General features: G+C 49.9%; 1 protein-coding gene and 1 long non-coding RNA gene across 2 annotated transcripts in view; one reads left to right on the top strand and one right to left on the bottom strand.

The window, feature by feature from the left end:
• The window catches only part of LOC144153076 (monocarboxylate transporter 11-like), a 128,213-nt gene that overhangs the window by 71,609 nt on the left and 33,320 nt on the right, over window positions 1-23,284 (top strand). The gene's annotated exons all lie outside the window — the stretch shown is intronic.
• On the bottom strand, window positions 9,090-9,931 carry LOC144153079 (uncharacterized). Its single transcript, XR_013319308.1, has 2 exons — window positions 9,612-9,931; window positions 9,090-9,169 (listed from the first exon to the last, which is right to left on the bottom strand). It is a non-coding gene; the product is annotated as an uncharacterized LOC144153079 (long non-coding RNA).

Raw genomic sequence — 23,284 nt, 5'->3', positions numbered from 1 at the left:
AGACGGTTGTTTGATATCGGTGTTGCACACAATTCCATACTGTTCGAGGGCGAAGTGGATGAACACTGGCGCACACACGGCCGCTACGCGTGCCGTGGGCGGAGCGCACAGTGGCGCGAGAAGTCGCGTGACGCCATCACATGGCATTCATCGAGAACGCACAGGGTAAACCCGCAGCTGTGCTCGTTGCTCACTTGGTAAGACCACGGACTCTCACTCCGCCTCTCTATTCGGTCCAGTTTTGATTCCTGGCTGTGCCACTAATTTCTTTTATTTGTTCGCAGGAGTTTTCTGTTTACGCAGACAGTCCGCGATAGAACCCTTGGGGGGCAGAGGTAGATAGCTTCGCTTTAAAAACTTGCAGAATTTGGTTACCGTAACTTCGTTGCAGCTAATGAAGTTCCGCACCAGAGGCGGGATTTTCCGAATTTAAGCACTAATATTTGTTGCCAGCGGAAACAGGCGACGCTACGTGTTAGAAGTTGCCTGAAATGCGAGCGATTTTGTAAGACACAGATGGAATGTATGAAAACGCTATCGGCAAACTTTTTTTTTTTGGGGGGGGGGGGGGAGGGGGGGGGGTGAATAAAAAATACATTTCAGCGCAAAATTACACGACGGAAATCATAAATTAAGACTCTAAAAGCGATCAAGTATGAATATTTGTTATCAGGCTGCACAGCGCATTGCGTGCCTCCTTTTCTAACCCTCGGTGTTAAAGTGCTCGAAAGAACGATCGAGTGTGGTGCCGACAAATGGGGGGCGCTTGGGAGCAAAGTATATCACGCCGTCAAATTTCCAGGGCCTGATGTTTTTTTTCACGTTCCATAAACGTGATTGTTGCGTTCATTGTAGTATCAGGACAGCTCCATCATTTATGCATTTTTTTTTTTCTGCCAGCTAGTTTCTGGGGACGACAGAAAAAACGATCATGTTTCGCTAAAAGGGTCGTAACACGGCACGTTACGGCCCTTACGGTCGTGGTATGGCCGCCCGGTACGTGGTCGGTGCACTTGCAAATCCGCACAGTCGTCTGGTTCTCTCTACGCATGCGTAGTGGCGCTGGTCGGACCCAGTTACCATACCGGGACCGTTTTTCAGCTCTACCGTAACTTTTCTGCTTTTGGCAACCACTTCAGGCTCCAAGACGGTAACGACGGAGATGTGAGCGTCTTGTTTCTTCTCAGCTGGCATGGAGTGCGGTGAACAATTCGTGTAATGTAGGTGAATATGTTAACTCGCTACCCAGTTTCTCCCTTTCAATTGAGAGACGGTTGCCACGGTGGTCGGAGTGGGCTAGAGAGGGTTAGAATAAACCCTTAAGATGCACGTGTCACTTCACGATGAGTTTCTGCAGAATGGCGCCTCAAGCACGATTGCTATATTAGGAGCTCGCTATAAACTTCAATCGCGCTGTCCTGGCAGCATGCTTTGCCAAATGCCTCAAACGTGTAAGGAGAAACGCAACCACAGGCAAGTGACTTTTTCCAGTTGCATTTTAACACCGACTGCGTGTGCCATTTTGCTATCTATCCTTCCTTCAGAAAAATCGACCGTGTAGTTTTACGCGCATAAATTACAGCTGGCCTAAAATGTGTGCCGTAGCGGACAGCTACACACTAATTAAGGTCGCCTGGAGGTGTTTGAACTGCATCTGCGTTTTCTTTTTTTATTCTTGTAGTACGGCCACTGCGCCTGATGTTATTAGGTGGGTAAAATCGTGTTAATTGATTTATATTTCTCATTACGTGACCCCATTTAGGTGAGAGTTATAAATGCCTAGTTTAGAAACTAAGTTTGAATTCGAGGTTCGCGCTGCGCCGAAGCTACATGCATTAGCTATGGGATACGCGCCGTAGTGTTGGACTACTGATTAGCTTGAGCTGTGTGAGTATATTTCATGCGTGTTGATATCTGGTCCACATAGACGTCTTTGTTCTTCGCCGCCATTAGAATTGCCAGCCGATACCCCCGTGAACTCCAGGGTACTTGAAAGTATGTATTTTCAGTGAGGCTGCAGTAGCTCGGCTGTATACTGGCGCGCACACGAAATCCTTGGCAACGAAGCCTCTTAAGTTCGTTTGCCCCTCTTCGACTGCAAAGCTTACGGGGACAGGCTAGGTCCTGAGCACGTATCCGCTGTCCCACCATGTCCTCTGCCTCGACAGTCTGCACTCTTCGCAGAGGAGCATGCCATTGGAACAGCCTCAGAATCCTTCGGCGCGACGCCACCTGTACCCGCGGAATACTTTCTGTTAGAGGGAAAGCTCCACTGCGCTACAACTTTCAGGGTGATTCAGCTACCGGCGCAAAAGCTGCGGCTTTCTTTCTAATCGCTTCGCTCGCTCGGAGCATCGCCGTTGTGGTACCACGTGACTAGGCGAGGGGGAAACTTCTGCATCACCTGCGCTTGATCGTTCAGCACTGGTTGGACCATGTGTGCGTGCACTTCAGAACAATCGAACCACGTGACTAGGTGAGGCTTTAGCGGCTGCTTCGCCGGCGCTTGGTACCTCGTTCTCGTCCCCGATTGTGTGGCGGCTGGGCCTTCCGTGCGTTCCATTCGACGAAAGGATGAATTCAATCATAGCTAGGAGGCAGGCTGCGAGTTCTCAAGCAAAAAAGGATAACACTGTGTGCATAGTATTCATTTTCGCTCGTAATAAATAGATTCAGAAGTGTTAAACCTCAGCCATTTTTTGTTCATTTGTAGCGCGTGCCATTGGACGAGTACGGTCCCTGCATGGTCTCCGCACGTTTTCATACAGCTGGCGCGGTGCACACCGATTTTAGCTCGGGGCCGGTCGGCCGAGTAACGAGGTAGAGATGAGGGAATTTGAAGGGCGGGAATTGTGTAACTCGAAACCGTCTATGCCCCCGCGGTGGTCCAGCTGGCTCGGGACATGAGAAAAAGAAATATGATGTGGCTTCTCACCCCACAGAGTATACCCCAATGAGTATGTGTTTCTCTGTGGGTAAGATTCTTCACTTTTCTTGGGTTCAAAGTACGCACACGAAGTTCAGAGTAAACGCACAGATTTCTTAGGTCGACCTTGACAGTGCTTGCGCTAAAGTTTGTTTGTTTGTCTGTCTGTCTGCCTGTGTCCTTGTTTGTTTGTTTGTTTCTTGTTTGTCTGTCTGTCTGTCTGTCTGTCTGTCTGTCTGTCTGTCTGTCTGTCTGTCTGTCTGTCTGTCTGTCTGTCTGTCGGTCTATCTGTCTCTCTGTCTGCCTGTCTGGCTGGCTGGCTGGCTGGCTGGCTATCTCTTTTCTTTGTTTGTTTGTTTGTTTGTTTGTTTGTTTGTTTGTTTGTTTGTTTGTTTGTTTGTAAAGCGTTGCGCAGTAGACTTTTGCGGGTATGTGCCGGTGTAGGCGAGCTTGATTCGAATTGCAGGGGACATCTACGCTTGTGGGGCTTAAAATGCCGACGTGAAAGCGATGTCATCATCCTTATTTTACCAGCCGCGGTGGCTCAGTGGTTAAGGCGTTGCGCCGCTGAGCACGAGGTCGCGGGTTCGATTCGCGTCCGCGGCGGCTGATTTTCTGATGGAGGCGAAAAGCAAATACGCCCGTGTGTACGAAATTTCGGCGCACGTTAAAGATTCCCACGTGGTCAAAATTAATCCGGAGCCCTCCACTACGGCGCGCCTCATCGCCTGCGTTGCGTCGGAGCGTTAAACTCTACAATGAATCAATCATTCTTATTTTGTGTGTTCTCCTTCACTCCGTTGGTAGGACTAAGAGTCTTGGCCAACCGCTTTTGTTGGGCTTGTGTTTATGCTTAATGCACGGCATCCCTGACTATAAGCTTAATCACCTGCCAAGCAACGTCGAACTCTTTCCGCCTCAAGCAGCGGGTACACTCAAAGAAAATTGCTGCCATTTCTTCACCTACACCCCATGTTACCTGTAGAGTACCGGCAGCACCGCCCCGGGGAAAACCTTTTACTTTGTTTAGTGTAGGAAAGCGCGCAGAGATCACCGAGTCTCCAGATAACATTATTACTAAACCCCACAATTACTAAACCCTAATAATACCAGATTCGCGGAACAAAACATAATGCTACTACCAAAAGTGCGTACTAATTACGAAAAAAAAACAGTCCTCTTTTCAGGAATAATTCTTTGGAATTCATTGCCCACAAACATCAAATTCATCAACTCGGAACGCTTATTTTATAACTGCTTAAAAAATCACTTGTGGTCAACAGTTTGCCGGTAATCAATGACCATTAACCTTGATTTATTACGTCTAACCCGTTCTTTGAATATATCTGTTTAATTATGTTCTATTGATGTTTTTTTGTTCTTTGCCAAATATCGCTTTACTGATCTCTGTAACGCTCTACCTGCCTGTGTGTGCGCTCGACAGTGTAAACGCTGGGACCTCATTCTGTAATAATAATTGCCATTGTTCTTCTCCTGTATGCAAAAATTTTTCAATAAAACCTGAAACCTGAACCCCATGGCACTGAAAATTCGGTAGCTTTTGTGACAGAAAAGGGTGTTAGGCGTTTTTTTAGAATTTCACATCTGCTCTTGTTTTAGATATAAAGCAAACCTTTGGGATGTCTCGTAAGAAACAGTCAGGAGTAGCCGCTAATCTTCAACTATGAAAAAAACTAATCTGAAATGAACGCGTACTGAAACTAGCATAACAAATATCGTATATTATCAACCGGTTTGCGAAAGAGGCGGCACATTTCTCACAATATTTTCCCCAATGGCAGGAGGGGGTGGTTAGATTAATACGAAACCGAACTGTACGGAGATTTTATTTGTTCTGTTGGGAAGAAGTATCAGAAGTTCAGGCTCATTCTGTGCGCGAAGATTTTCGACAAACAATGCAAAAAGAAGGCTCCCTATAAAGAAAGAAAGTGCTGACCATTCAAACATCTCTTTTTGTTTACTTCCTGCGTTTATTTCAATTCCTCGCCTTCTCTCTTGGACGTACACGTGGCATCGTCTCGGGTGAAACGAAGGTGAGCTCATTTATTCCAGTCGTCCATTTGAATACCGGTCTAGATCTGACCCGCATTATCGGATTCAGCGCCACTAAGGAAGAGCTACAGGTGTTGCCGGGACAAGTACAAATTGGCTGCGGCTCTCGCTTTTAAGGTATGGACTGCACGTGCACCCCGAGCACCAACCTACGGTGAGCAAAGTTATCTTAATGGCCATGCGTGCACGTTATGCAGAAACATTCGGAGTTGAGCGATCACGTTTCACGCGCCTGATTGAGCTCGCGCCGTAGACGCTATCGTTGCCCGCCGAGACTAAGGACCTTAGCCGAGACCGGTTTTGTGCGCCGCCTATCTTCTGGCTCGACAGATTGCCCACCCGAGCTGTAATGGATGACCGGCACAGCAGATCGCCGGAAAGAACACCGTTCCGTACGAATATTACTCGAGAGAGGTATTTAAATCACGGAATCCAGTGGCGTACGCAGAGACAAGGGGCCAACACCCCGCGCGAAATTTTCGGGTTGGGAAAGTGGTGGAAACGAGGGCGCTGGACAAGTATTTGGCCAATGCCAGTTATGCATCACCCGAAACCCTACGCAAATAGTACGCGACTGCCATCACACACGCTGCCCGCAGTGCCACTCCCCATTGAAAGCTGCTCTGCTTAATCTCATTTGGTTTTGCCCCAAATAAACTCGCAATAAAACTCTCTCTCTCTCTCTCTCACTCAAGGATCCCACATTACTTATAAATCCTCACTCCATGGGCCCTCCAATCTTTCATCTAATTTCACTGTTCGGATCTTCAAGTGGTCTTGCTCGAGCAGTATAGAACGAAGGGTCTGCCCCCCTCTTCCTATCGCGATACCCACAAGACTCCTCCCCCTCCCGGGAGATTTTCTTTTACAGCGAAGTTGCTAGGGTCACTTCTTCCTCAATCTTTCGTGAAGCCATCAACAAGAAGGCCCTCCGCAATCCGCACATATCCGCTCGTCATAAAGCTGAGGGTAAATAATGGCTGCTCGGAAGCGATGGGCGGCCGATCCACCGGCACCTCACTGGAGTAAAGGGAGGGCTAAATACGGGGGAATTACCTTTAACTCAGTGTTTTATGTTTTATTTTTATGCTTCTTTACTTTATTTTAAAATTTCTTTTTCCGCGCTTGATCACGGAGACGGATTACGTGTGTTACTGAACGCCTTGGGTGACCTCCACGTAATAGAAAGCCCGCCGCTTGCAATTACACGATGGTACGCCTTCCTGCTTTCTATTTCTCTGCCTATGACCCGCCGCGGTGGCTCAGAGGCTAAAGCTTTGTGCTGCTGATCCCAAGGACGCGGGTTCAATACCGGCCGTGGTGGCTGCTTTTCTGATGGAGGCGAAAAGTGAAAAGGCGCGTGCGTCGAGATTTCCGCGCACGCTAAAGATTTCCAGGTATAAACATAGTCAAAATCAATCAGGAGCCTTCCACTACTGCGCGCCCAAGCGTAGCTTCGGCGTGTTAAACACCACCCCTCCCATTTTCTCTGTTTATGACAGCTTTTCTAAATTTCCAGGTCACGACATTTCATTTTTATTGTCGCGTACACGTGCTCAAGCGAAAGGCAAACACGCGCAGTAAATGGATGCCTTCGGTGCTGGTGGAGGTGATGAAAAACAACGGCGGTATAAGCCTTGTTTGCTTGTCCGCATTTGTTCTTCTTTTGTGAAACCCTTCCTACACGACCTTTCGCCACCCGTGCTGCGTCAAAACAGCTTCATGAAGAGACCACGCAATCTGGTGCTCGATTCCTCGCGCTGAAACCGGGAGCACATGGAATATACTAACAGGAATGATAAAGCAGCACGAAGTCAAGACTCCTTTCGTTCAGTGACAGTCTCGGTTTAAACGGGTCCTTCCGTCCCTGTTCATGAGACGATTGTTGGATACGGTTTCCGCACTTATCTGACTTACAATGAGGTTAGGCGCCCAGCCTCGCTGCAACAGGACCCGAAGGAAGTACTCAGCGTGACGGCGCTCATGCTCGCGGCCGTTTCCCTAAAAGACTGCGCGAGATGGGCCATCATTCTCGGCGGCAATCTGCAAGATGTCTTTGAGAATGCGACACTTGATCTGTCAAGCGGAGCGTCGATAAAGATGAAATAAAAAGAAGACGAACAATACTTCAAAAATGTGCAAGCGCTCCCAGTGAAACGTCGCGTTTTGTTTTGTTTTAGGACTCCGGAGCGCAGATGTGGGAGTATATCTTTACTGGCTGTCAGTGTCAGATTACATTACTCACTCTTGTTTAGTGAGGAATGGTTAGGAAAAGCGTAGATGCGCACTTACTTCTCGGAAGTGAATTCGCGCGCGGCAGCATGAATTTTCTTCCAGAAGTTTTTTCCTGAAGAAAATCAGCGAAAACGTTCACTGCAGAGTTGCCGGTACGAGTGCGCCACAGATGATGCCGGCAGAGGCCATCTGCGGTATCTTATTCGGCAAGTGCCGTCATCACCGCAACTGGATCGCATTTCAGTAAAAGGCGGTGTTTTTCAGCGCCTTTCCGGCACTGATTTTATCCAAGTGATGCGGAGGAGGACGTCGCCTAAGCTTGCTTTTGTCAAGGCGTTTCTGAAAGGCTCATCTGCTAGATGGGTCTTCCGTGGTCTTCATGTCAGCTCAAATATAGTGCTATAAAATTTTATCCGCTGACACAAAATACTATTACAACGCACGCTAATGTCGCCAACCTAAACATGTTTATACCACTACAACAAAGTAAAAGTCTGGTTTTGATGGGGAGTTTAAACCCACTGAATATCAAAACGAGGCCATTACTTATCTATACAGCTGTGCGTCTTCCGGTACGCCTGAAAGGCTCGCTACAACAATAAGGGAAGGACAGACGTTTATACCTTTTATGTGAGTTAAGTGACGGCATACTATTAAGTCCACCCTTGTGTGTGTGCGTGTGTGTGCGTGCTTTATCGATTCAAATCGTGTGAATATGAAACCACCGAAAATGAAAGCCGCTATCTCCGCACGCGCAGCGGTCGCTTTCATTTCAAGCTGGGAAGCGTCCGTGCAAGAACTTATCTAAGTTTTAAAAGAACGCTGGCGCTGCCCTGATACCGCAGTTGACTTCTTTTTAGTTTCATGCCTAAGCGCGGAGAAGCCCAGCACCCACATGCGTGCGCTTGTGTCCTGAGAGCCTAGCGCTGAAAGAAAGCTTTTCACCCGAGCACACAGGAAAAGCCCCGCGCCACATAAACGCTTTCGACACCTGGACGGCGTTCGCTTCTCTCGCCACATGCTGCAGAGCAGACGTAAGAGCCGCCGGTTGAGTGAAGGATAAACAATTCGGGGCTGCGTATGGGAGCAAACACGATCAACAAGGAACCAAGTATTTTCGTCATTTCCGGGGAAGGGGCCCCTCCCAACGATGTACCTGTGCAGAATACCGCACACATTGCCGGGAGGAGTGCATACTGGTGAAAGGGTCTTAGCGACTATAAAGCAAAGACGCCCGTTTACGAAAATGGCCAGAACTGCACTCCTGCCTTCCACGAGGGGCTTTCTCACCTAGAGTGCTCGCCCTGCGTGCGGACACAAGCGCTGCCCCCCCCCCCCCCTTTTATTTTTGGTTGTATGCGGAGAACGCCTCCCGGCTAACATGGTAGCCTGTGGATCAACCTCGTTTTAAGTGCGAAGGCACTTTATAAGCGACCCCAAACCATCCACCGCCGGCGGCGGCGGCGTCCGCAGTGCTCCTCTATATTTAAAAAAGAAACAGCATCCGGCGCCACCCTAGCAAAAATTACCAATAGACAAAACCAATAGCCTATTGGGTTATTGACACCAGTAGCTATTGGTGTATCAGTCTATAGGTGTATTGGTACCTATTGGTGTATTGGTCAGTCCTATAGGTGTATTGGTACCTATTGGTGTATTGGTCTAGTCCTATAGGTGTATTGGTACTTATAGGTGTATTGGTATCATGGGCCCACTGGAGCATCAATTGAAATATGGCCAAATGCATGAAAAGGCGTTTAGTTCACTGCATTCATTTAGCCATGCTACACTTGCTTCAGCAAGTTTCTAAACGCAACGTGGTCCCACTACCCTTCAAATACCACAAAGCCGTAAGTGCTGGTTGACTGCAGCTTTATTGCCCAACAGGCTGTCGAATTTCCGGTGCATATATTCCTCGAGTCAGAGTTGCAAGACCTGCAAAAACAGTACGGCAATAATTAGGAACTTTCGCAATAACTGCACATTTTAATAAGTGTGTCTGGCATTTCGTCCAGGCGAAACATGCCAGCAGCACGCCGCTACGGCAGCACACCGCTCGACCACAAACTACAGTGCGTGAGTACGCCGATGTGGTCGGAACGCTTCTAAAGCTAGACATTCCGTTTCGATGCCATCTGGATAAAACATTACCCGCGGTACTTCATTTCATCTGTACAAAACGCTATATGCGCAGTTGTTAATCGGAACACAAAGTCCTACATGCATCTGTAATCAGTTCACACGTGGTTGCATCGATAGTGACTTTTCCAAAAATAAAAGCGCCGCTTGCCGACCTGCTCTGCTATTTTTAATAAGAAATTTTATCAGAAAGTAAAAAGCTTCTACAGCTTCACGGTGAAAAGAAATGTATACATACCTTCAAATGCGAAAATCCGAGCTGCGTAATGCGTGCACGCTCGTCACCGCCGCCGTGCGTGAAGACATACGAATCCGAGCGACGCCGAAGGTGTCTTTACGTTCTAGTGGTCCACAGACGATGTCCTCGTAGCTTAATATTTAAAACTAACAAATACAATGTGTGGAACTAAAATTCACAAACAAGGTGGCTGGCCGCTGAGATGAACGCCCGCGCCGCGGGATGATCGTGCCGAAGCGGCGAAACCATTTTGCTTTGTTTGGCATACGAAACCTCCGCTAGGTTCATATTGTCAGAGAAGCATTATTGAGAAGTTTTAATTAATGTATTTCACCCTAAAATTATAATGCAATTTTATGATGCGGGTTTAATTATTTTGGTGTTAACTTTGATTTTACAGCCTTTACTTTCTGCAAACATATATTAAGTACGACACTCATCCTAAGAATCGGCCGTTGAATCGGCACCCAAAACAAACATGGCCGCTCCGCGGCACAGCGAGACATTCTTCCTCCATGCAGCGAGATTGGAAAAATTAGAGGCGATGGTTATGAAGGCGACCGCTGACGCTTGCGAAAAGATCTATAACTACTGCAGGCACAGAATCACACGGGCGGTGTGTTTTGCTTGTCGCAGGCATTGCGGGCAACCACCGTGCGCCGGCGGCTGCAACTCGTTGCTACCAGGAAATTTTTAAGCGCTACGGGGACATTATTTTTGAGGCGTGCTAAATGCAAAATGCTTGCAGCTAACGTGAATCGAATGTTTTCGGGCAGAAACATTGCTTGCAGGGCGGCAGATTCATTTTGACCAGCGGTGGTGTGTACTGACCGTCGCAGCGCGAGATCGACACACGGGCGGTTTTACCTTTCGCCGCGATCTGGAAAACAACCGCTGCGGCCGGGATCGCACCCCCGTCCTTGGGCTTAAGCCTTTATTTAGTGACGCTATGGGCTTAGCAGCACACCGCCTAAAAAAGCTAACAGCTCTACTTTTTATTAGTGCCTGTAAACCAATAGCACCGGACAATGTATTTGACCAATAGATATCCCCTATTGGTCTATTAGGCTGATACAACCAATAGCTATTGGTCCCACTATTCCAATAGCTTTTGGTCCCAATAGCTATTGGTCCCATTGGGACCAATAGGACCAATACGAATTGGTCTATTAGACCAATACATGTCACTCTATCGGACCAATAGATTTTGTATTGGTCCTATAGATGCTCAAATAGAACCAATAGCCTGACCTATAGGACTGTTGTGCCAGAGCGCCTGGCCCAAAGGCGTTGCACGAGGCGACGCGCCGACAGCGAGGCTGAGTCACGCCTCTCCCTTTGTCGCTGCGGCGCGGCCGAATCCTGCATCTCGAAACGCTGCGGCGCGGCCGACTCCTGCATCTCGAAACGCTGCGGCGCGGCCGACTCCTGCATCTCGAAACGCTGCGGCGCGGCCGAATCTCTCTGCGGAGAACGACCCAAACAAGGGCATGTCGCTACGCCCGGAGGCGAGGTCACGGAGACGGCGGCGGCATCGCTCTCCCTTTCCCCATTGGCGGCGCAGCTGACTCACCGCTTCGCTACCATTCGTCGGAATTCAAACTTCAGGCAGCGAGAGCCCTGATTGGAGCATTTCGAACTTCTTGGGGCCACAACGAACTTCCCGGGCTATAAAAGAAGCGCGGAGGCTCTCATCGTCGGCATTCCTCGGCGGCTTCTCTCCGGCACCAGTCTCTTCGGAAGCACCGAGTGAAAGGGGTGCTGTCGCCTTTGTGCGAGTTATGTAACGTTTGCTTACCCTGTACATACTGTATATAAATGTTACTTCAAGTTTTCGTCGGCTCGAGAACTTCTTCGCTCGGCTCTGCGCCGCGTCGATAGCGGACGGAGCAAGGCAACATCGCTACACCGGTGACTGCGCTCGGGTGGCCAGTCGCAACAGCGGAGACAGCGTCGGGATGGCTGATTCCCAACATCGGTGACGAGCAGGAAGGCGAGTCGCAACCTTGGCGACCGCCCTGGGATAGCTCTTTCCCAACAGTGGTGACAGCGGTGGGATGGTCATTCCCAACCTCGGTGACGAGCGGGAAGGCGAGTCACAACCTGGTAACGGCCCTGGGATCGTCATTCCCAACATTGGTGGCAGCGGTGGGATGCTCATTCCCAACAGTGGAGGCTGCGGTGAGAGAGCCCATTTCCCAACATTGGATGGCAGCTGCGGGATCGACCGGCAACGGCTACTACCTGGTGTGGTAAGCGCTCGACGTTTTCTCTCAGTTCACCAGACTTCTCTAGCACAGGTTATGGTAGTTTAGAGAAGGGCTGGGTGAAGCACTGTGTATAGCTTTGAGTGTTTCAAGCCTAGAGAAAGTGCGGTGAAACCAAAGCTAGTGCCGAGAGTATAAACGAAGGAGCGTAGAGAATTACTTGCGCGTGCCCTACTAGTAGTTCGATAGTATAGGAACGGCAAGGGAATTCTAAAGCGGGTAAGCAGCAAGAGGCCAGTGCAAACGATGGAGGACCTTAAAGTGAAGGAACTCATCGAAATTTGCGAGGAGCTGGGCCTTGACTTAGGCCGTGCGAAACGGAAGCATGCGATCCTTGAGATCATGCGGAAGGAGAACGTAACGGCTGAGGAAGTCAATGAGGCCAGGGCTGATATCAAAGAGCACCGCGAGCGCGAGGAGGCCGAAAAGAAAGAGCGCCGGGAGCGCGAAGAAGCCGAATGGCAGGAACGGGAAGCTGAATGGCAGAAATGGGAAGCTGAAAGGCAGGAACGGGAAGCCAAAAGGCAGCTCGAGTGGCTCGAGTTGATGAGGCTAGAGTCGGAGCTCCGGCAGGGTTCGCCGGCGCCTAGCGTGACTTGTCTAACGGTTCAGGCGAGCGGTCCGAGAAGTCGGGACCAACGGCCGCCGTTCGTTGTTGAGAGGTCAGGGCCGGAAGACGGAGCGTCCAAGGCCAAACGCGAAGCGACCGCACTCGTATTCTTGGCAAGAGAAGCGAGCCAAGAGAGCGGGAACGGCGCGGAGGCAGAGAAGCCGCTTCGAAATAAAGATTTCGAAACGCGCGCACAGTCCGCGAGCAGTGGCCAGTGCATGGCACAGGGCATGGCACTTTCGAGTTCGCAAGCGGGGAGGCTCTCGGAGAATGTTGACTCTTCCCCAGCGAGCGAGAGGCGAAAGGACGCCGAGAAGCTTAGCCCGAACTACGAGCCGACCGAAAACCATCGCGGTAGGCTAGTGGAACCGCCAGCAACAGAACGGGGTTGCGCGAAATCCTTCAGTGGAGAAACGCAGCCGGGCGAGACGAACGAAACGTTGTCACCGATTTCTGATGAGAGGTTACGCGAACACGAGCTCAAGGTCGGAGCGCTGCCGACAGGGCCGACAGAGAAATCCGGTGAGCTCGTAGCGAGTGACGTTGACAGAGACCGTACCGCCGTCTCGGAGAGCAAGGGCGTACCTGAAGTAGATAACGCACTTGCTGAGACGTCCGATAGAGGGCCGTGCGGGTCCGCTGATCGCGTTCATGTGTCGGTCTCGGGTTCAACGATCTCGGCAGAACGCTCAGAATCAGAGGAGGCCTCGGAGACGGCTTCCAAGAGGATCGCGCACAGTGCGCGAGATGGCGAGGTTTCTCGTGAAAGTTTGGGCAGCGAGGCTAGCCAGACGAAGCCGCTAGAGCCCCCGGAAACAGAAAGCGTTCCTTCGGGTGCGAGCTCTAACTCGGGCGATGTTGTGGCTAAGCCTGCGAGCAGGACACGAGAGACGAGCGAGCAACGAAGGCCGAGCGGCGAGCGGACCGAAAGCTCTGGCAGTAGCTTAATCGAGCCGCCGTCGGCCGAAGCGGGTTGCGCCATCCCCATCGGCGGGGAAACCCAGGTGGCCGCGCGTTGCGAGGCGAACTCTCCGTTGTCCCTAGTTCTCGATGGCTTGCTTGAAAGCAAGGTGGGGCACTTTCACCCGCATTCCAAGCCAGTGGAAGTGGAACGAAGGCGCTCAGGGCGAAAGCGGGAGTTGAGAGCTTTCTGCTTTGAGCGGAAACGCGATTCGGAGGCATGCGTGCCTGCCGCTGTGTTGACCTTGAAGTCAGCTCCGCGCGAGATTACGGGCGTCAGCTTTGCGAGGCTTGTATATGACCGGGGAAAGAACGCGTTTCGAATGACGAAACTAGCCTGTGGGGAAGAGCTAGTTGTAACGCTGCGTTCTTCGTTTCCCCGTTAGGACAGTCCGTCCCGTCATGTTCAGCTTCGGACTGAAACACGAGCAGTATTGCTTCTCGAAACATAACGCATCGGGTGTTTTGTTGCCTGTCGTAGTACGCGCTCCATTACCTCGACGATGTCGCCAGCTTTTCTAAAAGCACACATGGTAGGAGCAAGTACAGCACTTACGAGTCGTGCTGAGGAGGCTCAAAGCAGGCCTATCAGTCAAACAGTCAAAAGTGTCACATAGGATACGCCGAAGTGACGTATCTAGCGCATGTGGCGGTGGTAGCGCGGCCGACGCAGACCGTCGGAAATCGTAGTGGCCGCAGACGTAAGCTATCGCCGACCAACGAACAAGTCAGAAGTCAGAGATAAGGACTTTTCGGGTTTGACTGGACATGGCTAGACTTAGCGGAAAGATTACTCTACACTGGCTAGTCTTTTAACTGACGCTCTCAGAAAGAGTGAGCCAGTAAAGGGTAGAATGGGACACAAAGAAGGAGGACGCGTTTTGAGCGCTGTAACGAGCCTGAGCGAGGAGCTAGTTCTAACGGTCCCCGACTTTTCGAAATGTTCGTTATTCAGTGCGATCGAGCGATCGTGGCATGGCAGCTGTACTATGCCAAGAGGATGCTAACGGCCGGGAACGACCATTTTGTACTTCAGCCGCAAGCTAACTTGCAAGGAAGAGGCTTACAGTACTTCCGGAAAGGAACGTGTCTGCGTCGTGTGGCAGTGCAGAAGTGTGCGTGCTCTGTAGCCGGTAACGCAGACGCACTAAGCCGGGCGTTCTAAGTAGGGCCGCCTTCGTCCTCCCCGTGTCTTTCGTTTCGTTCTTCGTGAGCAGGTAGATGGGAGCAAAATTATTGCCCTCATTTGCTGCCTCAGTTGATTTTTCCGCACCGCGTGATGTCAAGTAATCAACCTTAGTTATCATTTAATGTCGTGTGTTACGTTTGACACTTAGTGTGAGTTCTTCTTTTAAGAGTTTTACGTCCCGCATGGGCCGCTTGGTGTAGAGGGTCCAAATTGGGGATAGACACTTAGCTAGGAGAGTTTGTCACGTTTTAGAGTCTGGTGTTCTGACAGAGGACAGAGGGTGCTTGCTTGCGCTGGGTGTTGCCTGTTGTCGGTCGGTTCTTTGCAAGCTCCAGAACGATGAGCAACCGGTGCTGAGGACAGACCGAGGGAGCCGGACGAAACTGGTCGAGACACCTGGGCAGCACGGCGAGGTACCTGTGATCCAGACCTGGCAGGCGGTACCTGTTCAAGAAGAGGAACTTGGTGGAGCCGCCCTTTTCCTGGGGCACTGGAGGTGTACCTGGATGAGCCTGGCGAACGAGCGCGCCCAGCATCCGAGCCACGTGGAGGCAGCTCGTCTTCACGGCGCATTGTCTGGCGGCGGGGGTGCTGTTGTGCCAGAGCGCCTGGCCCAAAGGCGTTGCACGAGGCGACGCGCCGACAGCGAGGCTGAGTCACGCCTCTCCCTTTGTCGCTGCGGCGCGGCCGAATCCTGCATCTCGAAACGCTGCGGCGCGGCCGACTCCTGCATCTCGAAACGCTGCGGCGCGGCCGACTCCTGCATCTCGAAACGCTGCGGCGCGGCCGAATCTCTCTGCGGAGAACGACCCAAACAAGGGCATGTCGCTACGCCCGGAGGCGAGGTCACGGAGACGGCGGCGGCATCGCTCTCCCTTTCCCCATTGGCGGCGCAGCTGACTCACCGCTTCGCTACCATTCGTCGGAATTCAAACTTCAGGCAGCGAGAGCCCTGATTGGAGCATTTCGAACTTCTTGGGGCCACAACGAACTTCCCGGGCTATAAAAGAAGCGCGGAGGCTCTCATCAGGGCTCGCAAGCTTGGACGTTCCCTGTCTTCCCTATAGGCGGCGTAAAAATCGACGCCCCACGTGACCAACCTTGACCAACCTAAAGCGCTGTTTTCGACCATCAAGCCCACCAGACGGCGCAGGCAAAATGTTACTTTTGGTATAGAATACAAAACATTCATTCCGTGACTCAAAGAGCCCACACAGTTCGCTTACAATGTGTTATTTAAAAATACTATTAACAAGTTCCGCATCAAACATCTGTTGAGCAAAAATGTACGCAACTTTTTACGAACAGCCGACTGGTGCACCACCTTGTTTCTGAATTCGCAACCACAAAGCCGCCAATTCAAATTGAAACCGCTGCAACGGCCGACCGTTTCAATGTGCGCGGAGCACCGGTTTCGTGACTGTTATTGCTGTTATGTGCTTTTGCGTCCATCAGTTGTTGAGAGGACTGGCAAAACACGAGAATTGAGTGCTTGTGGAATGACAAATGTGGGAAATTCCGCATCGGAAGGCAGCTGTCGAGGCCAGAATATTCGATTCTTCAAACAGAAGGTGAGTGTTATGCACTCCGCTAGAAAGACGGTGCAAAGGAAACCGTTGTCGCCGTCAATACTTCATTTGTGCCCTTCGTTCGAAATCTTAGCGCAAGTGAACGAGTTGTTATGGCAAAAAAAAATGTTGTCACGAAAGCGACGTACAATTGCAGCGATCGAAATGAAATGATGTCCTGGCCTCTGTAAACTTGCGGATGTCAATAAACGATTTGTTCTCACTTGCTGCTCACTGTGGTCTGTGCCAGTCGAGGCCATCTGGTCACCTGGCGTAACATCACTTCACTAGCGCGGCGCAAGTAAACACGCGACCAGCGTGCCAGCCAGGAGCCAGCAGGAGCAGCCACGGCCGGACTCGACGCCCCTTTCGCGCGCGGGAGGAGGAGAGTCGAGTCCGGCCGTGGAGCAACGAACCGGCGGCCGCCGTGCGAGGGCAGCCATGTTATTAAGGAGCTCAAGCGGCCTGTGCAAAAAGCATCCGCCATGTTTACAAAGCCGTGTTTACAGCGCCATCAAGCGGGCGTACTGGGTAGTTCACGACGCCGCCACTACGCTTTTTCTGGCACTACAGGCAAAGCTAGACCTTTGCTTCTCTAAAATCCTCCCTGTTCTGTGCTCTCATCGTCGGCATTCCTCGGCGGCTTCTCTCCGGCACCAGTCTCTTCGGAAGCACCGAGTGAAAGGGGTGCTGTCGCCTTTGTGCGAGTTATGTAACGTTTGCTTACCCTGTACATACTGTATATAAATGTTACTTCAAGTTTTCGTCGGCTCGAGAACTTCTTCGCTCGGCTCTGCGCCGCGTCGATAGCGGACGGAGCAAGGCAACATCGCTACACCGGTGACTGCGCTCGGGTGGCCAGTCGCAACAGCGGAGACAGCGTCGGGATGGCTGATTCCCAACATCGGTGACGAGCTGAAGGCGAACCACAACCTTGGCGACCGCCCTGGGATAGTCATTCCCAACAGGACTAATACATTATTTCTATTGGACCAATACAAATTTCTATTGGAATTTTTGCTAGGGCAGGTTTCGATCCGAGGACTTTGCGGGCCGCAGCCCGACGCTCTACCGACTAAGCCACGGACGCCACGCTGATATCGGTGTGAGTAACGCGCCTTATATCTTTAACGCATTCAAACTACGTCGTCAGCGGCGTGCGTTGGCGACTCAGCGGCGTTATAGCGGCTTGATAACTGCGTGGTGTACACGTGATACTACAAACCCGATGGAAGAGATGGAAGAGAAGGCGGCGAGGCGGTGGGCTGCGGGGGCCGAGCGCAAGCGCCGCAAGCGGGCCGACAACCGTGCATTCGCACTTTCACATTCTCCCCCTCGGGGAAATGCGGTGGAATTTTTTCGTTCTTCTCTCCAGGTTATCGGCTACCTCGACCATACATAACCACCCGCTTTGTTTATAAACATGTTGGCTAATAGCTGGTAGTCAAGGCTTGGGACCAAGCCGTACTACCATAAAAAGCCCTGTGAGAGTACATCGTTCTGATCTGGAAGGCGTTGAGCGGGTCTGCTTAACGGGGAAACAGGCGTTTCGCTGGCAGGGAGGGAACGTGCGCGTTGGTTGACGGGACGCGTCATAAATTACGCGCGTGTTCCTAGGCTTTGCGTTGTATTTTGTCGTTTTCGTTCGCCCGGTCGAGGTGTTTACCTAAACGAGCTCTCTTCACTCGTGTTTGTTACGCCAGAGGCACCCAACTCACCCGGTAAACGCGGTTTTGAGAAGCGAGAGGTGTTCTTTTTTATATATAAAGCCAAGAGTATGCTTGCCCTGTGATTTCACCGTAAAACGGGAACAGAAGTGCGTTTGCAGACAGCGTGAAACTAGCGTGGGACGTTGACGCCAGCTTCATTTGAAAGTGATGATTTTAACGCGGGTTAAACTTCCGTGTTCGTTTTCTTGTTGCAAAGAAGGAGGTAGATTGAGCAGAGGCGAAAGCTGTAACCGTTTAAGAGCTCTTATTCACTGGTTGCGTTATGCACATGGTGCCAGTAACCTCATTTAGCAGGCCGAATTGTATATTACTTATCTATCTTTTTTTACATATCCAAGCCACTCGCCTTGTCACTCACTCCGTCGTGTCTTTTCAACAAGGTTAAAGTGTTATTTATGAAGACAAAATACAAAATAAATACAAGGAATTATGAAGACAAAATACAACTTTGTTCAATTTGAAAAAAAAACTAGCCTTCGGTAACTCACCATGCTCCATTCCTGCCAACGGAGACGTTTTTGTAAGAAAAAATGCAAGAATACAGAAAAAAAAACTGTGGTTGATTCCTCGGTCATAGGAATCGGTAAAACACGAAAGTGAAATTTGCAGCGAAATCTGCAGCTCAGCATGATTTGCTGGTCGTCAGCTGTCTTGTCGGTCTGCTTGGCGACCGACGTCCTGCTGGCGGGTTGCTTCGGCAAAGGTGTACTGGCGCCGTTTCCGTGGTGGATATGACGTCAGTGAAATCTGGTTGTATCCCGGCATAAAACACTTTCTTGTCAAAATATAAAACCCGAAGACAAACAACCCTAGGTATAACGTGCTCTTTAATGCGTAAGGTTGCTTCCCCGCAAGAAGACCCTGTGTACAGGGGTGCACCCTTTACAGGCCGCTTGCTCCGTTGTTCTCGCGTCATTTTCGTGACAGATATCACGTAAGTGAAATCTTGGTGTATCCAGGAACAAAACACTTTCGTGTTAAAACTTTCAAATTTCATGCTACAACGTAATATGGGCAGGGGTTATGTGCTATGGGCAAGCACTAAATCATAGTTATCAGTGTGTTAACTGCAAGACAGCATTCAAGTGATGCAATCAAACGGAACTAGAGACCCCACTACAATCGTCCAGTCACGTGTCTTAGCGATCGGTTAGCTCGGGGGCCGCCAATCGCACACACGAAATTCTGTGACGTCATAGAGAAATCGGTGGAAAGTGGCTGGGGAGTCGCCACTGCTTCGTCTGTTTTCAGCGCGATCTCCTTTATTTGTTTGGAGTTTTAAGTGCAGAGCACTTAAGGGCCGCGCCTTGTCGTCGTAGCTCGCTCGCTGGACCCAAGTAGAGCCACACGGCGTTCCGTCGTCGCGGCGTAACCCAGAGGCTTCGATAGCCAAGCGGTTTATATAGTCATAAGCGTTGGAAACCCGTGAACCGCTGGCGCTTGTCATACATCTCCCCGTTGCTTAGCGCAAAGAAAACTGTAGGTACATTTGACGAAAAATATAGGTAATTAACCGGAAGCGCCCGCGTTAATTTAGTCTGGTATGCTCGTTGGGTTGGCTGTTACGATAGTAAGCGAAAAAAAGTGGCAGTGCAACGCCGGCACGTGCGGGAGGAATAGCAAGCACAAAAAGAACAGAATGCCCGCTGGCGCAGCTTCAGGCGAGGGGCGCGCGAGCACTTCGAAGGCAAGAAATTGCATTGGGTGGTAGCAGTGAGTGGATAACGGCTTTCACGTTTAGTGGAACTGCTTTAATTTTTGATAAAATGTATAATGTTGTTATCGGAACAAAGCGGTCTCTGTAAAGGTCCAAGCTTGGATTTTGTTTTCGGGACCCGTTTAATTAAGCAACGCGCAAAACGACTCGTTTCCCAGAATACAAACGCGCCCTCCCACTTTCACTTCGAAAACAAAAGCAGCGGGAGAGTTGCCACCCCATTTCTCGCGAGATCGGGGCAGATTATGTTGTAAAACAACAAGGTGCGTTCGGTAGTGTTGCTACACCGAGGTGAGCGAGAAGGCTATTTTCGAACCTCTCCGCGCGGAAGGCCGGCCGAAGAGGAGGGATTTGACGTCACTCCCGTATACACAAAAGAGAACGCGCCCGAAGCGTTGGTGCTCGCATCCCACCTCGGAAGTTCCAACGGAAATGGGAAATAGGATACTCAGCTTCGTGGAGTGGTCTGGCGAAGAATTTGCTTCGTCTAGACCCGCGCTATTCCGGTTTGTCCCACGGGTAGCGACATCGGTTACATCTCAGGCGCTGAGCTGTGAATTTTGTGAGCTTGGGAAACTTATTTTCGTTTATCATCGTCATCCTTCTCTTTCTTGCTAGTTGATGCTTAGATCCCGAGAGATTACGATGTAAAGCGAACCGCAGGCGACATTCCACGGAGAACATTTTCGTCTGCGACGGCTCCGTGTAGAGGGAGGCGTACAAAAGACACTCTCCGCGGGAAGCTATGCTCAAAGAAGCCGCTTGTCGAAACACGAGTGCACTGACGGCAGAAACTAAGAGCGGGCAAGATAGGACAAAGAGGAGTTAGTGGAAGACGTCGTGCACAGACGCCTCCTTCATGAGTCAGTTATCTGCGGGTTGTATAAAGGAACAAACGACGAAGCTTTCGCGGTTTCGCAGTCAGGAAATGGGCATTGAGCAACGCGTACAAAAAAAAAAGAAAAGTCCGTTCTCGCGGAATATTTCGCATCCTTTTCGTATGAGCCTCTCCGTGTGTCTTCGAGTTCTCGTCTCCCTGAGCGTCGCCCTAAAAAGGTGAAGTGAGCAAAGCGTCACGCCCGTTTGGAGGGGTCGTCGTACAAATATAGCCCTCAGAACAATTCCCGCGTGTTGCGGGGCTCTCCCCGTTGAATCCGGCGGCGTTCGCTGAAAGCACCCCACGCGTGACGAAATTGTTAGCGACGGCACTTCGCGGTGGGTCCTTCGTCGGCAGCTCTCCTTTTTTACGTTAAACGCGCTCATTTTTTACATTTTTTATCCCCAATTTCTTTTCACTTCTTCACCCGTAGTATATAACGTGGTTTTAGGCTTCTCGTGGAAACGCTGGATCCTTTTTGTCTCTCGCCGTAAGGGCTGACGTCTACCAGTTCACTTTTACGCGAAGTGCCTAGCGCGGATGGCTAGGCAGGGAAGTATAGCCAGCCTGGCTGGGTAAACAAAATTGTATGACCATAAACGCGAGGGAAACGAACAAATCTGCTCATAAGCGTCCTCTTAAGAAAAGGGAGGAATGACGAACAACGGAAATATGTGAAGCACACGCGTATGTAGGCGCATACGTTAACGCGGGGAGGATGAAACTAACGACGTATGGGGGTACGCTGCAGATGTGACGTTCACGTTACACCCGCTAAAGCAGAGCCGTCGTCCTTAAATTCTTAACTACTAAATGGTTATGTTATGCTCGTGGGTATCCACAGGTAAAAACTCGGTGTCTCGTATTCAGTTTTTTTGGCTCACTGTGCAAAACAACGCATCCAAAGGCAAAAAAAAAAAGAGAGGGACACGTACAAGTGCTACTTTTTTTTGCCGCGAATTCAAAACAACCTTTCGAAAGTTATGTTCTTTTGCATAAAGTTTTCCCTGCGCAACAGTGTTGCTATTTCCAGAAAGATGTTTTCCGATGGCAGCTGTAATCGTTATTGGCCAATCACTGAGTCGGCATTCGTCAAACTAGACGGAGAGACAGAAAATACGATAATATTATAAGAGGCAGCCCGTAGTCATTTCATCCTTCACTAACGTTGTCGGTGATGACTGTAGCTGAAAAGTTCATTCCTCCTTGGCCCGCACTTCCCGTTAGGGAGGCTTATGTGAACCAGTCCTGAACTGCTTCTAAAGACCTTTTGGTTATTACTTCAACTTCTGATGAGCGAATATGTGTGGATCGTGGGCAGGCTTCTTGTTTCTGGGGCCACAAAAGACCTAGATGAATGTGAAACTAACAGTTTCGCTTAAAAAAAAACATATCTAATCGATTCACGGTGCATTCTATATCCGAGGGTTGCAACATACTTTGCCGATGAATTTCACATCACAAAAACTTTTTTTGCAATGTTCCCTAGTTCTTGGCTGGTTTCTTAAAACTAACTGAGAAGAATTCGGAAAACGGTTCGTGGTCCTCGTCTCGTGATCCGCTTGTACGGGTGCGAGAATTTCGTTAGAACGCGCTGAATGGTTCAACAACCCAGTTCACAGTTTATTTGCTCCGAATAATAAAGGCAGCAACTCTAAAAAAAAAAGCACAGCACTCATTCACAACTCACAGAGCGTTGCCAGACGCCTTGTACAAGCGAAAGCAAGCCAAAAGTATCGACAAGGTTGTCCTTTCGCTATTTATTCTGTGCGACACTCGCGCTGGGAAAAGGCCGACGCCCTGTTAACAAAGACGGATTCTTTTCGCGGTCGTAAATGATCCGTCGGCTCTTTGTTCTGCTGGTACGAGATAAAAAAGCTGGATGAAAATACGTTGTGTGTGAGGAAACAGAAACCGCGATTCTTTATAAGTTTGTGTTCGGAACAAGTATTATGTGGCTTCACTTGCACTTGTCGTTTTGGTGTTTCTGAACAGCCAAAACACAAAAAAAGCTTCAGCTTGTACCCGCCGCATCGTCTTAATTCATACGTTCGCAATGGATAAAAAAAGTGTGTTAGAATGGCTGTATTTTTTTTCAGTGATTATATTCAATGGAAAAAACCTTCTGAATCTAAACTAAATCCCACTACACAATAGGTGTTTGTACTTGGAAGTGCAATTTTTTGGTTACATCAGACAAAAAAATCGCAGACAGAGGGCACTTGGAATGGTTACAAGACGTTTTTTTTTATTTCTTCTTCAACAATGTGCTGGCCATAAAGCCTCAAAATAAAGTAAATGAAAACAAAATACAATTTTGATGATGTACCATCACCCGCCTCAATGGCTCAGTGGCTAAGGCGTTGTGCTGCTGAGCCCGAGGTCGCCGGTTCGATTCCCGGCCGCGGCGGCCGCGTTCTTGATGGAGGCGAAAGGCAAAAACGTTCGTGTGTACGAGATTTCGGCGCACGTTAAAGATCCCCAACTGGTCAAAATTAATCCGGAGCCCTCCACTACGGCGCGCCTCATCGCCTGCGTTGCGTCTGTGCGTTAAACCCTACAATCAATCAATGATGATGTACCGTCAGCATAATTGGTGTTTAGTCATTTTAATCGAGTACGAAGTGGCTACATCATTCTCAGAATTATTTGAGACAGATAAAGGTGTTGGGAATTGCGGTAAGCACGTCTGGGGACTTGTTATGAGGTAAAGCCAATATATTCAGGTTTTTTTTTTAGACTGATGACGGTAATC

The sequence above is a fragment of the Haemaphysalis longicornis genome, unplaced genomic scaffold, assembly GCF_048455015.1.
Source record: "Haemaphysalis longicornis isolate Haplotype H1 unplaced genomic scaffold, Haemaphysalis longicornis Haplotype H1 scaffold_9, whole genome shotgun sequence".
Taxonomy (NCBI): Eukaryota; Metazoa; Arthropoda; class Arachnida; order Ixodida; family Ixodidae; genus Haemaphysalis; species Haemaphysalis longicornis.
This window is presented reverse-complemented; position numbering and strand designations above follow the sequence as displayed.